Source organism: Panthera leo, chromosome B3 (assembly GCF_018350215.1).
Source record: "Panthera leo isolate Ple1 chromosome B3, P.leo_Ple1_pat1.1, whole genome shotgun sequence".
Lineage (NCBI taxonomy): Eukaryota > Metazoa > Chordata > Mammalia > Carnivora > Felidae > Panthera > Panthera leo.
Genome location: NC_056684.1, coordinates 71,743,969 through 71,758,261, shown reverse-complemented (window position 1 = coordinate 71,758,261; position 14,293 = coordinate 71,743,969).

The following is a 14,293-nucleotide window of genomic DNA, read 5'->3' as shown; positions in this document are numbered from 1 at the left end:
TGGCCTCCCCTCTGCTCCCACAACTGTCCAGCTCCTTGCCCTAAGCCCTCTGTACTTTAGAGTAATGCTCTTTCCCTTGCTCTTTACATGGCTGTTTCCATCTCATCCTTTAGTCTCTCAGCATCTTTTCCTCTGCCAAGAGGACTTTCTATGACCTTCATAACTAAAGTGAGCACTTCCTCAGTTATAGTCTGTTGTGTGTCCCTGTTTATTTCCCTTGTAACACTTACCATACTCAAAACTACCTCCATCTTTTATATTTATTGTCTGTCTCCTCTCAGTAAAATAGGAGGACGTTGAAGGCAGAAAATTGGTTTATTTTGTTTACCTCTATTTCCCAGTGCTCAAATAGCTCCTGGAACATAGAACGTTTCTAATAAATATATGTTGAATAAATGAATAGATGAATGAGTAAACAGATCAAGAAAGAGAATGACACTGAGCGGCTGAGATAAGTCAAAAAGTCCTGGAAGCTTTCTGTTCTTGATTCTAGTCTTTTACAAGGCCAGTCTCTGTTCTTGCTCTTAGGTTCTGGAGGAGAGTCCAATGTCCTGTACAAAAAATACCCACTTTTTGCTGAAGCTAGCTTGACTTGTCAACTAAAGAGGCTTGTTACAAGCTTACTTTGAACAGAGAATTGTAATAGAGAAATTCTGTCACTGGGAGAGAATATTGATATTTGTTGATCTACTTTCCAAACAATTTAACTTGAACTGGATCATTCATATTCCATTCTGTAATGTTTCATTTTTTTAAAACCATAATAAGTGGAGAACATTTTTCTAATGACATATTTTTAAATGAATCTATACAGATTTTATAGCATGCCTATTTTAAAGAAACTAAACAATCACCCAAAAGTTGATGTGTTTTCACAAGTTAGACAATAATCCTAAGATCAGGACAGAATGGAAGCAATCAAGGAAACCATTTTGTTTTAAAGTAAATCTCACATTTAAGTAGCTTTTCAAGTTTGCTAAATTATCTCGTCTTCCCAGCCTCCTATTGTAGAGAAGTAACATGAAGGAAAAGGTGAGGTGACTGCATTAGAGCCCTTGTTCTCTGGACCTAAAGCCATTTGTAAAAATATAACTGTAGTGGAAGATGAAATGCTGTAGTTCTTGGGGCGACTGGGTGGCTCAGTCAGTTAAGCGGCCGACTTTGGCTCAGGTCATGATCTCGCGGTCCGTGAGTTCAAGCCCTGTGTCGGGCTCTGTGCTGACAGCTCAGAGCCTGGAGCCTGTTTCAGATTCTGTGTCTCCCTCTTGCTGACCCTCCCCTGTTCATGCTCTGTCTCTCTCTGTCTCAAAAGTAAATAAAAACGTTAAAAAAAATTTTTAAAAAATAAAAAAATTTAAAAAAATAATAAAAAAAAGAAATGCTGTAGTTCTTTACTGAGTTCAGAGAAGACTGTCCTCATTTATGATCATTCCAAAATACACCACCAAAGACTTATAGCATGGTGGATCAACTGAAAAGTACCAAAATTAAAGTAAAAGAAGCTCCAATAAAGAAACACGGGTTCTCAGAATGCAGTAAAGAAAACCCAGGAGAGATGGTCAGTAGAGGTGTGATTAAAGGAACATCCAAATCCAATGAAGTCACCAGAGTTAATCTCTCAGGAAAAACGGATTGGAGAGGAGATGTAAGTAAGGAGGGTTTATCAGTTGTTTGAACCCAATGGAATGAAAAACTAAAAGAATTCCCTTGAAGTAATATTCAGAATTGCAGTGCACTGGGACAAAGGTAGGGTGAGGGAGAACAAAGAATAACCCTTTAACAGTGATAGATGCATGAAGCCAGCTCGATGACGCCAGCAATTAAAATTAAACAGCCAGCTCCTCTACCTCTGATTTTATCCTCATCTCTGATTAAATTTGGAGGGAATGAACTGTAAATAGTGGCTATAATCAAAAGTGTAAGAATAAGAAAGACATGGATTCACATCTGTCCTTTATGTGTGACCAGGGACAAGTTAGTTAACCTCTTTCCTTAGCTTCCTTATCTATAAAACAGGGATGAAATACTAACCTCATGTGGTTACAAGGATCCACGAAGATGATACCTATAAAAAGGGAAGCATAATGGTTGGCATTTAGTACAGGCTCCGAATTAGTGAAATGCTAGCCGTTTTGTTGTGTCCACTGAACTAATCTCTGGCCAATTGGTAAGTGTACATTGTATTTATCTGTATATGTTAATGATTTATATGATGGTATATGTAATTTTCTTGCGTGTTGACTAATAGGAGTCAGTTTTCTATAGTGCTTATATATCATGTCTCTCCTCACTAGTCCATAAGCTCTTTTGAGGACACCGCTGTATACAGAGTACTTAATACAGTGCCTGGTACATGCAAATGTATAATAATTTTTCAGCAGATATTATGACATTGGATTGTAGCAGAAATTGTTTCCCTTTCTGAAATTGTTTTTAATAATTTCACGAAGTTTTGTATTAATTCCCTTCCATACTCAAGAACATAGTGAAGTGAAAGCCACAGTGGTGTCTCCCACTTGAGTAGGAGAGGGGAGGGATAAGAAAAATTCAAAAATCAAGTGAAAAATCTGCTCCAAGGAAAAAAATAATCTGCTCAAAGGAATGCCAGTATCATTTCAGTAGCAATAGGAAAAGATGCTGCAAAAACATTCCCCTCTTTTAAAAATTAATGCATTAACTAGGTCTGCATGACAAAATATAGAAGTAGGATTTTAACTAGTTCAAATTGAATATGGATTGGGAATCCAAGTCTTCTCACATTATAAGGGACTAACTTTAGCAGGCCCCAAATAGTCAAGTCCCTGAAATGGGGGCTGCAGTTGGGCTCCTTTGAGTTGAAAGTCTGGAGGAAGGAAGAGACAAATTATGAAAATACCTTTATTTAAGTTTATTTATTTAAGTAATCCCTACACCAGGGGCGCGTGGGTGGCTTAGTCGGTTAAGCATCTGACTTTGGCTCAGGTCATGATCTCATGGTTTGTGGGTTTGAGCCCCATGTCAGGTTCTGTGCTGACAGCTCAGAGCCTGGAGCCTGCTTCGGATTCTGTGTCTCCCTCTCTCTCTCTGCCCCTTCCCTACTTGCATTCTGTCTGTCTCTCTCTCTCTCTCTCTCTCTCTCTCTCTCAAAAATAAACATTAAAAAAAATTTTTAAGTAATCCCTACACCCAATGTGGGGCTTGAACTCACAATCCTGATACCAAGAGCCACATGCTCCTCTGACTGAGCCAGCCAGTGCCCCAATAGACTTTTATTTATTTTTTAATATTTATTTATTTTGAGAGAGAGAGAGAGAGAGCATGCATGCAAGAGCGGGAGAGACAGAAAAAGAGAGAATCCCGAGCCCGACTTGGAGCTCGATCTCACACACTGTGAGATGATGACCTGAGCTGAAATCAAGAGTTGGATGTTGGGGCACCTGGGTGGCTCAGTCAGTTAAGCGTCCAACTTCAGCTCAGGTCATGATCTCATGGTTTGTGAGTTCCAGCCCCACATCAGGCCCTGTGCTGACAGCTCCGAACCTGGAGCCTGCTTCAGATTCTGTGTCTCCCTTTCTCTCTGCCCCTCCCCCACTCACACTTTGTCTCTCAAAAAGGAATAAATGTTTAAAAAAAAATTTTAAAAGAGTTGGATGCATAACCGACTGAGCCACATAGTCTCCACCACCTCCACAGACTCTTAAATACAATATTTTTACAGTGAGTGAGAGAACTCAGGAGGAGCTGATCTTTTACGTAAGAGGATAGAAACAAATGAGATGTGTAAGTATTGTGAAAGAAACTTGGAACAGAGATAAAGGGAGAAATGTACAGGCTCTGTAACTGTAGCATTTGTTGTATGAGTGCTCAGAAAAGATAACCGGAATTCCTGGAATTTGGATTGAACTTAATTTGACAAGTATTAACTGTGTGCCCATTTTGTGTAGTTGCTACAGGGAGAAGAAAAATTGAGCTCTTGCTCTTAGGAGATGAATAATTGAGACAAAAAATGAGAAAAGCACACACTTAACTAAGGCAAAATATAAAAAGTCAATCAGAGAAGAACAAAGCAAAATGAGAATGTAAAGAAGATTGAGATTCCCATTCACTTGAAGGATCAGATAAAGCTTTGTGGAATGGGGACTGTTGGTGTCTGGGAGAGATTTTGGCAGGTAGAGATAGAGTATCCGACACACAGAGGGCACTCTGAATAGTGTCAGGGGCGAGCAAAGAGCAGGGTGGTCTTGGACAGTAGTGGGTAGCTGTGCTGAGCTGGAGAAAGAGAGCTGTGGGAATTTAAGTGAAAGGAGGCATAGTTTGGAAGACCTTGCATAGAAGTCAGAGGAGTTTTATTCATTCTGCAGACATTTGGCAGCAATTATATATTTTGAGCACAAGAGCAGTAGGGTTAGAGCTGTGGCAGAGCTTTAGGAAGATTTCTCTGGTATTAGTGACTTAGTGAGACTGGCAGAGGGGAGGAAAGGGATACTTCTGTGGTTCAGACAAGTGGCCTTGAAATAGGAAGGAGGATGGCAGGGGGATGGAAGAGTGGGATGGATCACAAAGACACTGAGGGAGGAGAAAGAAAAGTCTTGCCAACTAGTTAGATGTGGAATGGAGTCAAGAGGGTGATAGGATTAAAGATGACCTAGTGACATGATGCCTGCATGCCTGGGAGACTGGCAGGATAATATCCAATGAATAAACTTATTTTACTGTTCTCAAAACTACCCTAGGCAAAGAAATGGGAGACTATGTGTATTACATATAAACTTACAGTTCTTGGGCGCCTGAGTGGCTCAGTCGGTTAAGCATTCGACTTCAGCTCAGGTCATAATCTCACAGTTTGTGGGTTTGAGCCCCACATCGGGCTCTGTGCTGACAGCTCAGAGCCTGGAGCCTGCTTTGGATTCTGTGTTTCCCTCTCTCTCTCTGCCCCTCCCTTGCTCACACTCTGTCTCTGTCTCTCTCTCTCTCAAAAATAAATAAACATTAAAAAAAAATTTTTTTTAACTTACAGTTCTTGCTTCCTCCAGAGAGTTCACTGTAAATTCTTTTCTGACTGTTCTGGTGTCCTCTGGTCCTCTAGAATCCTCTTGTCCTCCTGGCTCGTTAAGAGAGGAATTAATACAGTTCTGTTCAGCTATTAAGATATTAACCCTTTGTAGAACAGAGCTTGAAGGCTGTGCTTTTTCTCTATGCATGCTGTAGCTGAAGAAAGTATAGCTACCAGATTCCTTACCAGTTTCTCAACTAAAACCAAAACTGAAAACATTTATCTGATTTGAGATTAAACAGAAATTTGTTGGTATTGGGAAAATGATCTTTAAATCTCTTCCTAAAGGGCAACCGCAGTGGGAGAATTTCTGAATCCCTGAGATCTCTTTGAAGAGAACAAACCCTGCTCCATTGGTGGAATCAGTATCTGCTCAATCCACATATGCCATAAAGTAAAAGAATGTATATCTCCCATTTCAGTGTGATGATAGTTTCCAAACCAAACATTGGGCTGTGATTATGCAACAGAACTTGATATTTGAAAATAGATGTTCTTAAAAATTCTGCATGGGTGGTCATTGCATTCATACCATATATTAAGTGGTATACAGTCCCAATTGTCACATGAAATCCTCTCCTTCATGTACACTGTGTGTAGGCAATGGGAAATTCCATTCTGGTTACTGTCATGAAGTACAGGGATTCCTGAAAGAGTGAACTCATGATTAGTGGTCCTTGTGTAACTTCCCCTATATCCTATGAAGTAATTAATAATAAACTAAATTAAATTAAATTAAATTAAATTAAATTAAATTAAAAACGAAAGTGAGGGAGGAGCACCTGGGTGGCTCAGTCAGTTAAGCATCTGACTTTGGCTCAGGTCATGATCTCACAGTTGATGAGTTTGAGCCCATATCAGGCTCTGTGCTAGCAGCTCGGAGCCTGGAGCCTGCTTTGGATTCTGTGTCTCCCTCTCTCTCTGCCCCTCCCCTGCTCACACTCTGTCTCTCTCAAAAATAAACAAACATTAAAAAAATTTTTAATGAAAATGAGGGAGATAAATAGTAAGTATAGAAATAATCTAGAACAGGCGTGCCTGGGTGGCTCAGTAGGTTCAGCATCCAGCTCTTGGTTTCGGCTCAGGTCATGATCTCACTGTTCCTGAGTTCAAACCCCAAACTGGACTCTATGCTGAAGTGCTAGAGCCTGCTTGGGACTCTTTCTCTCCCTCCCTCTTTCTCTGCCCCTGCTCTGCTCTGTCTCTCTCTCAAAATAAATAAATAAACTTAAAAAAAAAGAAATGATCTGGAACACACGAATTTCCCAGTGAAAATAAGAAAATCAACAATGTTTTCCCAGGTTTTAAGTGACAGAATTAAAAACCGGCCTTTTCTGTACCTAAGATTGCTTCCTGCCCAAGCTATTTCACAATAAATCTTAGGTTTTCTCTCCTTTTTTGGATGATCTAACCAGAGATAATGCTGGGCAAAATTCTGAAGCAGGCCAAGTTTGTGTTTGGTGATTTTGCTCTTTTCTGTATCTCTGATTTTTGTTGTTTTTTAAAACATTTTCTCCTGCCCCTTTCAGGCAACCAGTTACCTCCTGCTTTTTTCCTTGATATCCTCATTACATCTTAGAGTGAATTTAGACCATGTGATATTTTTTTCACCAGGCTTAATGTACTTTTAAATGTGGAATGTGGGGCACATGGTGGCTCAGTCAGTTAAGCTTCTGACTTCAGCTCAGGTCATGATCTCGTGGGTCCTGAGTTTGAGCCCCGAATCGAGCTCTAATCTATGAGCTCACAGAGCTAAGCCCTCCTCAGATCCTCTGTCTCCCTCTCTCTTTGCCCCTCCCACACATGTTCTCTCTCTCTCTCTCTCTCTCTCTCTCTCTCAAAAATAAATAAATAAACATTAAAAAAAGTGGAATGTAAAGCCTTGTTGTTAAAGGAATCTCAGTCATCACAAAGGAGTTGGACAGACAACATTTTTCTCATTACAAAAGTACTGTGTCCATGGTAGACATGAACAGAAAAAGAAGAAACTGAAACATACTAATAATCCTATCACCCAAAGATAATCATTGTTATCACTTTAGTTTGTATATGTATAAAAGTATACATTATATTTAAAATAAAAATAGGATCTTTTTTAATATTTAAAAAATTCTAACTGCAATAAAATACACATAAAATTTACAGTCTTAACTGTTTTTAAAGGTACAGTTCAGTAGTGTTAAATAATGTTAAAAAACAAAATTTGAGTAAATTTTGAAGATCTTACTTATGAGGCGCCTGGGTGGCTCAAGTCCATTGAGCATCCAACTTCAGCTCAGGTCAGGTCATGACCTCGCAGTTCATGGGTTTGAGCCCTGCGTCGGGCATGCTGCTGTCAGTGCAAAGCCTGCTTCATATCCTCTGTCTCCCTCTCTGCTCCTCTCCTGTGCTCTCTCTCAAAAATAAATTTTTTAAAAAATATATCTATTTCATAGATGAAAATATGAACGCACTGTCCTGTTAATTTGCATTTCTTTGCTCTTTAATGTGAACTTTAAAAGTATTATTACTGTTTCTTTCTTTTTTAAAATATTTTTTTGAGTATACCGACACACAATGTTACATTAGTTTCAACGATACAACATAGTGATTCAACATCTCTATACCTTATGTTTACAAGTATAGCTACCATCTGTCATCATGCAAGGCTATTACAATACCATTAACTACATTCCCTATGTTGCACCTTCTTTTCATGTGACTTACTCATTCCATAACTGGAAACCTTCTTCTCAGAATTCCCTTCCCCCATTTAACCCATCCCTCCTATTTTATGTTTAAGAGTCCCTGATGTATTAAGGATACTAAATTTTTGCACGTTTCTGCTTGGGTTATTTATTTCTGTTTTAAGTGTAAGTATTTTGAAACAGATTTAAGAATGTATTCTTTAAAAGCACGGAGGGGCGCCTGGGTGGCTCAGTTAGTCAAGCGTTGGACTTTGGCTCAGGTCATGATTTCACAGTTCATGAGTTCCAGCCCCATTGGGGCTGTCTGCTGTCAGCACGGAACCTGCTTTGGATCCTCGGTCCCCTTCTCTCTCTGCCCCTCCCTTCTTTATTCTTTCTCTCTCACTCTCTCTCAAAAATAAACATTAATAAAAATAAAATCATGGAAAAGTTTTATGTACTAGATCTATGCTGTTCAAAACGGTACTCACTAAGCCACATGTGCTTATTAGGTACTTGGAAGTGTAGCTAATGTGACTAAGGGAATAAATCTTTAATGTTGTTTCCCTTTTTCCTTCCAGTTTCAAAAAATAACTTTATTGAGGTATAGTTTACACATGGCTACTTCATATGTAAAATACGATGTTTTTAAAACACTTTTTAAAAATATTTATTTTTGACAGAGAAAGAGTGCGAGTTGAGGAGGGAAAGAGAGAGAGGGAGACACAGAATCCAGAGCAGGCTCCAGAAGCTCTGAGCTGTCAGCACAGAGCCCGACGAGGGGCTCAAACGCATGGACTACGAGATTATGAGAAGTAAGATGCACAACCGACTGAGCCACCCAGGTGCCCCTACTTTATATTTAAATTCAAAGGGCACCTCACTGGCTCAGTCAGAAGAGCATGCAATTCTTGATCTCAGGATCTACTCCCCTGTCGGGAGTAGAGACTATTTACTTACATACATATATAAATAAGCTTTAATTTTAATTTTGAAAACTGATACGTGATTCAGTTATCAGAAACCTTACTCACACAGGCTTTATTTTACTTTTTTAAAAAAAATCTTTTAAATTTTTTTGTCTTTTGAGAGAGAGTGAGTGTGAGCGCACAAGCAGGGGAAGAGCAGAGAGAGGACGAGAGGGAATCCTAAGCAGGCTCCAGGCTGTCAGCACAGAGCCTGATGCATGCCTTGATCTCATGAACTGTGAAAGTATGACCTGAGCTGAAATCAAGAGTTGGATGCTTAACCAACTGAACCACCCAGATGCCCCACTTACTCATTGTTTCTTTTAAGTAGGCTTCACACTCAACATGGGGCTCCAACTCACAACCCTGAGAATAAAAGTGGGATGCTCTACTGGCTAAGCCAGCCAGGCACCCCACGCACACACTTTGTAAGTCTTTCTTTTTCTTTCGAGGACTCAAATAAAAGGGAAGGGAGTTTTGCCAATTTAAAAATTGAATTACTTCATTTTTTGGTGTTGGGTTGTATAAATTGTTTATATATTTTGGACACTAACCCAAACCGGATATGTCATTTGCAAACATCTTCTCCCATTCAGGAGACTGTATTTTATTGATTGTTTCCTTCACTGTGAAGAAGGCTTTTATTTTGATATAGTCCTAATAGTTTATTTTTGCTTTTGTTTCCCTTGCCTCAGAAGACAGATCTAGAAAGAAGTTGGTATAGTCAATGTCAAAGAGGCAGTTGTCTATGTTCTCCTCTAGGATATTTATGGTTCGAGGTCTCACATTTAGGCCTTTAACCCATTTTGAGTTTATTTTTGTGTATGGTGTAAGGAAGTGGTCCAGTTGCATTCTTTTGCATTTAGCTGTCCAGTTTTCTCAACACCGTTTAAGAAACAGTCTTCTTCCCATTGCATATTCTTGCCTGCTTTGTTGAAGATTAATTGACCATATAATTGTGGGTTTATTTCTAGGCTTTCTACTCTGTTCTATTGATCTAAGTGTCTATTTTCGTGCCAGTACCATACTATTTTGATTACTACAGTTTTGTAATGTAACTTAAAGAATAAGATTGTGATACCTCCACTTTGTTTTTCTAGATTGCTTTTGTTACCACAAAAACAGACACTCAGATCAATAGAACATAATAGAGAACCCAGAAATGGACGCACAAACATATGGCCAACTAATTGTTGACAAAGCAAGAAAGAACATCCAATGGAATAAAGACAGTCTCTTCAGCAAGTGGTTCTCGGAAAACTGGACAGTGACATGCAGAAAAATGAACCTGGACCACTTTCTTACACCATACACAAAAATAAACTCAAAATGGATGAAAGACCTAAATGTAAGACAGGAAGCCATAAAAATCCTCAAGGAGAAAGCAGGCAAAAACCTCTCTGACCTTGGCTGCAGCAACTTCTTACTCAACATGTCTCCAGAGGCAAGGGAAACAAAAGAAAAATGAACTATTGGGACCACATCAAAATAAAAAGCTTCTGCACAGTGAGGGAAACAATCAGCAAAACTAAAAGGCAACCGACAGAATGGGAGAAGATATTTGCAAACAACATATCAGATAAAAGACTAGTAACCGAAAATCTGTAAAGAACCTATCAAACTCAACACCCAAAAAACAAATAATCCAGTGAAGAAATGGGCAAAAGACATGAATAGACACTTCTCCAAAGAAGACATCCAGATGGCCAACCGACACATGAAAAAATGCTCAACATCACTCATCATCAGGGAAATACAAATCAAGACCACAATGAGATACCACCTCACACCTGCCAGAATGGCTAACATTAACAACTCAGGCAACAAAAGATGTTGGTGAGGATGCAGAGAAAGAGGATCTCTTTTGCATTGCTGGTGGGAATGCAAGCTGGTGCAGCCACTCTGGAAAACAGTATGGAGGTTCTTCAAAAAATTAAAAATAGAACTACCTTACAACCCAGCAATTGCACTACTAGGCATTTATCCAAGGGATACATGTATGCTGTTTCAAAGGGGCACATGCACCCCAATATTTACAGCAGCACTATCAACAATAGCCAAAGTATGGAAAGAGCCCAATTGTCCATCAATGGATGAACAGATAAAGAAGATGTGGTATATACATACACTGGAGTATTACTCAGCAATCAAAAAGGATGAAATCTTGCCATTTGCAACGTGGATGGAACTAGAGGGTATTATGCTAAGTGAAATTAGTCAGAGAAAAGACAAATATCAGATGACTTCACTCATATGAAGACTGTAAGACACAGAACATATGAACACAAGGGAAGGGAAGCAAAAGTAATATAAAAACAGGGAGGAGGACAAAACATAAGAGACTCTTAAATATGGAGAACAAACAGGGTTACTGAAGGAGTTGTGGGATGGGGGATGGGCTAAATGGTAAGGGGCATTAAGGAATCTACTCCTGAAATCATTGTTGCACTATAGACTAACTTGGATGTAAATTTAAAAAATTAAATTAAAAAAAAGGTTGCTTTTGTTATTCGGGGGCTTTTGTGGTTCTATACAAATTTAAGGATTGTTTGTTCTTGTTCTGTGAAAAAAGCTGTTGGTATTTTTATAGGGATTGCATTAAATGTGCAGATTGCTTTAGGTATTATGGACATTTTAACAATATTTGGTCTTCGAATTCATAAGCATGGAATGTCTTTCCATTTCTTGTTTCATCTTCAATTTATTTCATCTTTTTTTTTAAGTTTATTTATTTATTTTTGAGAGAGTGTGTTTTGGGGAGGGGCAGAGAGAGTCCCAAGCAGGCTCTGTGATCTCAGTGCAGAGCCCAATGTGGGGCTCTATCTCATGGACATTGATATCAGGACCAGAGCCTAAATCAAGAGTTGGATGTTTAACCAACTGAGCCACCCAGGTGCCCCCATCATTGTTTTATAGCTTTCAGAGTATAGGTCTTTCATCTCTTTGGTTAAGTTTATTCCTAGGTATTTTAGAAAGACAAATACCATATGATTTCACTTTGTGAAATCTGTGAGATTTAAGAAAGAGCAAACAAAGGGGAAAAAAAAAGAGACAAATCAAAAAACAGACTCTCAATTACAGAGAACAAACAGATGATTTCCATAGGGGAGGTGGATGTGAGGGATGGGTGAAATAGTGAAGGGAATTAAGAGTACACTTATCTTAATGGGCACTAATACATGGAACTATTGAATCACTATTTGTGCATCTGAAACTAATATAACACTGTATGTTGAGTACACTAGGATTAAATAAAAAATATTTTTAAAGGGAAGGAACTTTTTTTTTTAATTTTTTTTTAGCATTTATTTATTTTTGAGACAGAGAGAGACAAAGCATGAACGGGGGAGGGTCAGAGAGAGGGAGACACAGAATCTGAAACAGGCTCCAGGCTCTGAGCTGTCAGCACAGAGCCCGACGCGGGGCTCGAACTCACGGACCGTGAGATCATGACCTGGGCCGAAGTCGGCCGCTTAACCGACTGAGCCACCCAGGCGCCCCAGGAACTTTTTTTTTTAATGTAGTTTTGAGAGAAAGAGAGACAGAACGTGAGCAGGGGAGGGGCAGAGAGAGAGGGAGACACAGAATTTGAAGCAGGCTTCAGGCTCTGAGCTGTCAGCACAGAGCCCAACATGGGGCTTGAACTCACAAACTTGTGAGATTATGACCTGAGACAAACCAAGAGTCAGACACCTAGGGCCAAAACCAAGAGTCAGATGCCTAACTAAGTGAGCCACCCAGGCACCACAAAAAGGGAAGGGACTTTAATGATCTCTCCTCCATTGCTCAGATCTGCCAATTCAAATTCATGCTACCTTAATTATATATTTTATATATATATATATATATATATATATATATATATATATATATATATAATTATATATATAATATATAATGCCAAATTCAGCATTTTTTTCATTTTAAAATTTACCATTTTTTAACTCCTACTATTCTATTTTCACCACTCTTTAGAAAAGAGCAGCAGTCAGGGTTCTTTGGACAATGAAGAAGTGAGCAGGGGAGTGTGTTCTGAGGTTTTAGGCATCTGAGCATAAATGGAAGTGATGAAAATGGCAGGATTCTGGGGGTGGAGTTGTGGAATAGGTAGTACTCAAAGATAAGAGTACACATTCTATTGGAAATGTTCCTCAGGCATTAAGAGACATCTCTCAAACTGTGTTTTAAAAAATCCCTGGGTAAACTTTAAAGTGGTCAGTAGTGTGAAAGATAATTACTATGTAAAATATAATTTCATAACTGAAAGGATCTGGGCCAGTTCACATGGTATTTTTATAACATTTTGATGGGTGCTTACAAGGTTAATTTCTACTTTAATAGTAAAATAAGTACTAATGATGAAATGTAAGGCTTGTCAACTGAAATGTACTCTGTACGCTGTATAAAGATTAGCCTAATGAAACATTACCAGAGGATAAAATCTTGTGCTTCAGAGCCAGAAGGAGAACAGATGGCGAGTGTGTTTAAAGAAGGCTTAACCTACAAGAAACCAGATTCAGGTCATTGCTGGGATGAAAATTACAAGAGGAGCAAAGACGACAAAGGAAAAGATGGAGAAAAACATTTGGTAGGAGGGGAAAAAAACAAATTGAGGAAACAAAGAAATATAAAGTTTTTTTTTAAGGAAGTTTTTTAAGTGAAAATATTTTCACAATATCTCCTTGAAGAGGCGAAGGGCCTATATTACACAGGTTCCAAAGTACCCCATACTTATCTTTAGTAGCACTTAATGCAATTTACTATAAGTAATTAATTATTCACGTAACACTTGACTCTGTTCTGTAGGTCAGGAACCACAGCTATTTATTTATTTCTGTGTTCTTATGACCTGGCATAGTACTTGGCACAATGCTTATTACATAGCATGTACTTCATAAACATTTGTTGAATAAATGGATAGGATTTTTCCACCTTGGCAAACTATGAATAACTGTATAATGGTTGTATGCACACATTCAAGAATCAGACTTGCTAGCATCAGAATCTTAGTTCCAACAAAAACTGGCTGTGCCACCTCAGGCAAATTACATAACCTCTCTTTAGTTTCCTCATCTTTAAAACGGGGATGAGATGGTGCACCTGGGTTCAGGTCATGATCTCACAGCTCATGAGTTCGAGCCCCAAGTTGGGCTCTGTACTGACAGCACAGAGCCTGGGGCCTGCTTTGGATTCTGTGTCTCCTTCTCTCTCTGCCCCTCCCTCACACACTGTCTCTCTCTCTCTCAAAAATAAACAAACATTATTATTTTTTTTTTAAAGAAGGGGTACCTGAGCGGCTCAGTCAGTTAAGCGTCTGACTTTGGCTCAGGTCAGTAGCTCGTGGTTCATGAGTTCTCATGGTTCATGAGTTCAAGCCCTGCGGCGGGCTCTTTGCTCTGTGCAGAGCCTGGAGCCTGCTTCAGATCTGTCTCCCTCTCTTTGCCCCTCCCCCACTCCTTCTCTCTCTCTCTCTCTCTCTCTCTCTCTCCTCCTCCTCTCTCTCAAAAATAAACAAACATTAAAAAATAAAAAAATGGGGATAAGAAAATCACCAAATGAATTAATTTGTGTAAAACACTTAGAAAAGTACTTGACACATGGTATCTGTTCAATAAAAGTTATCTTTT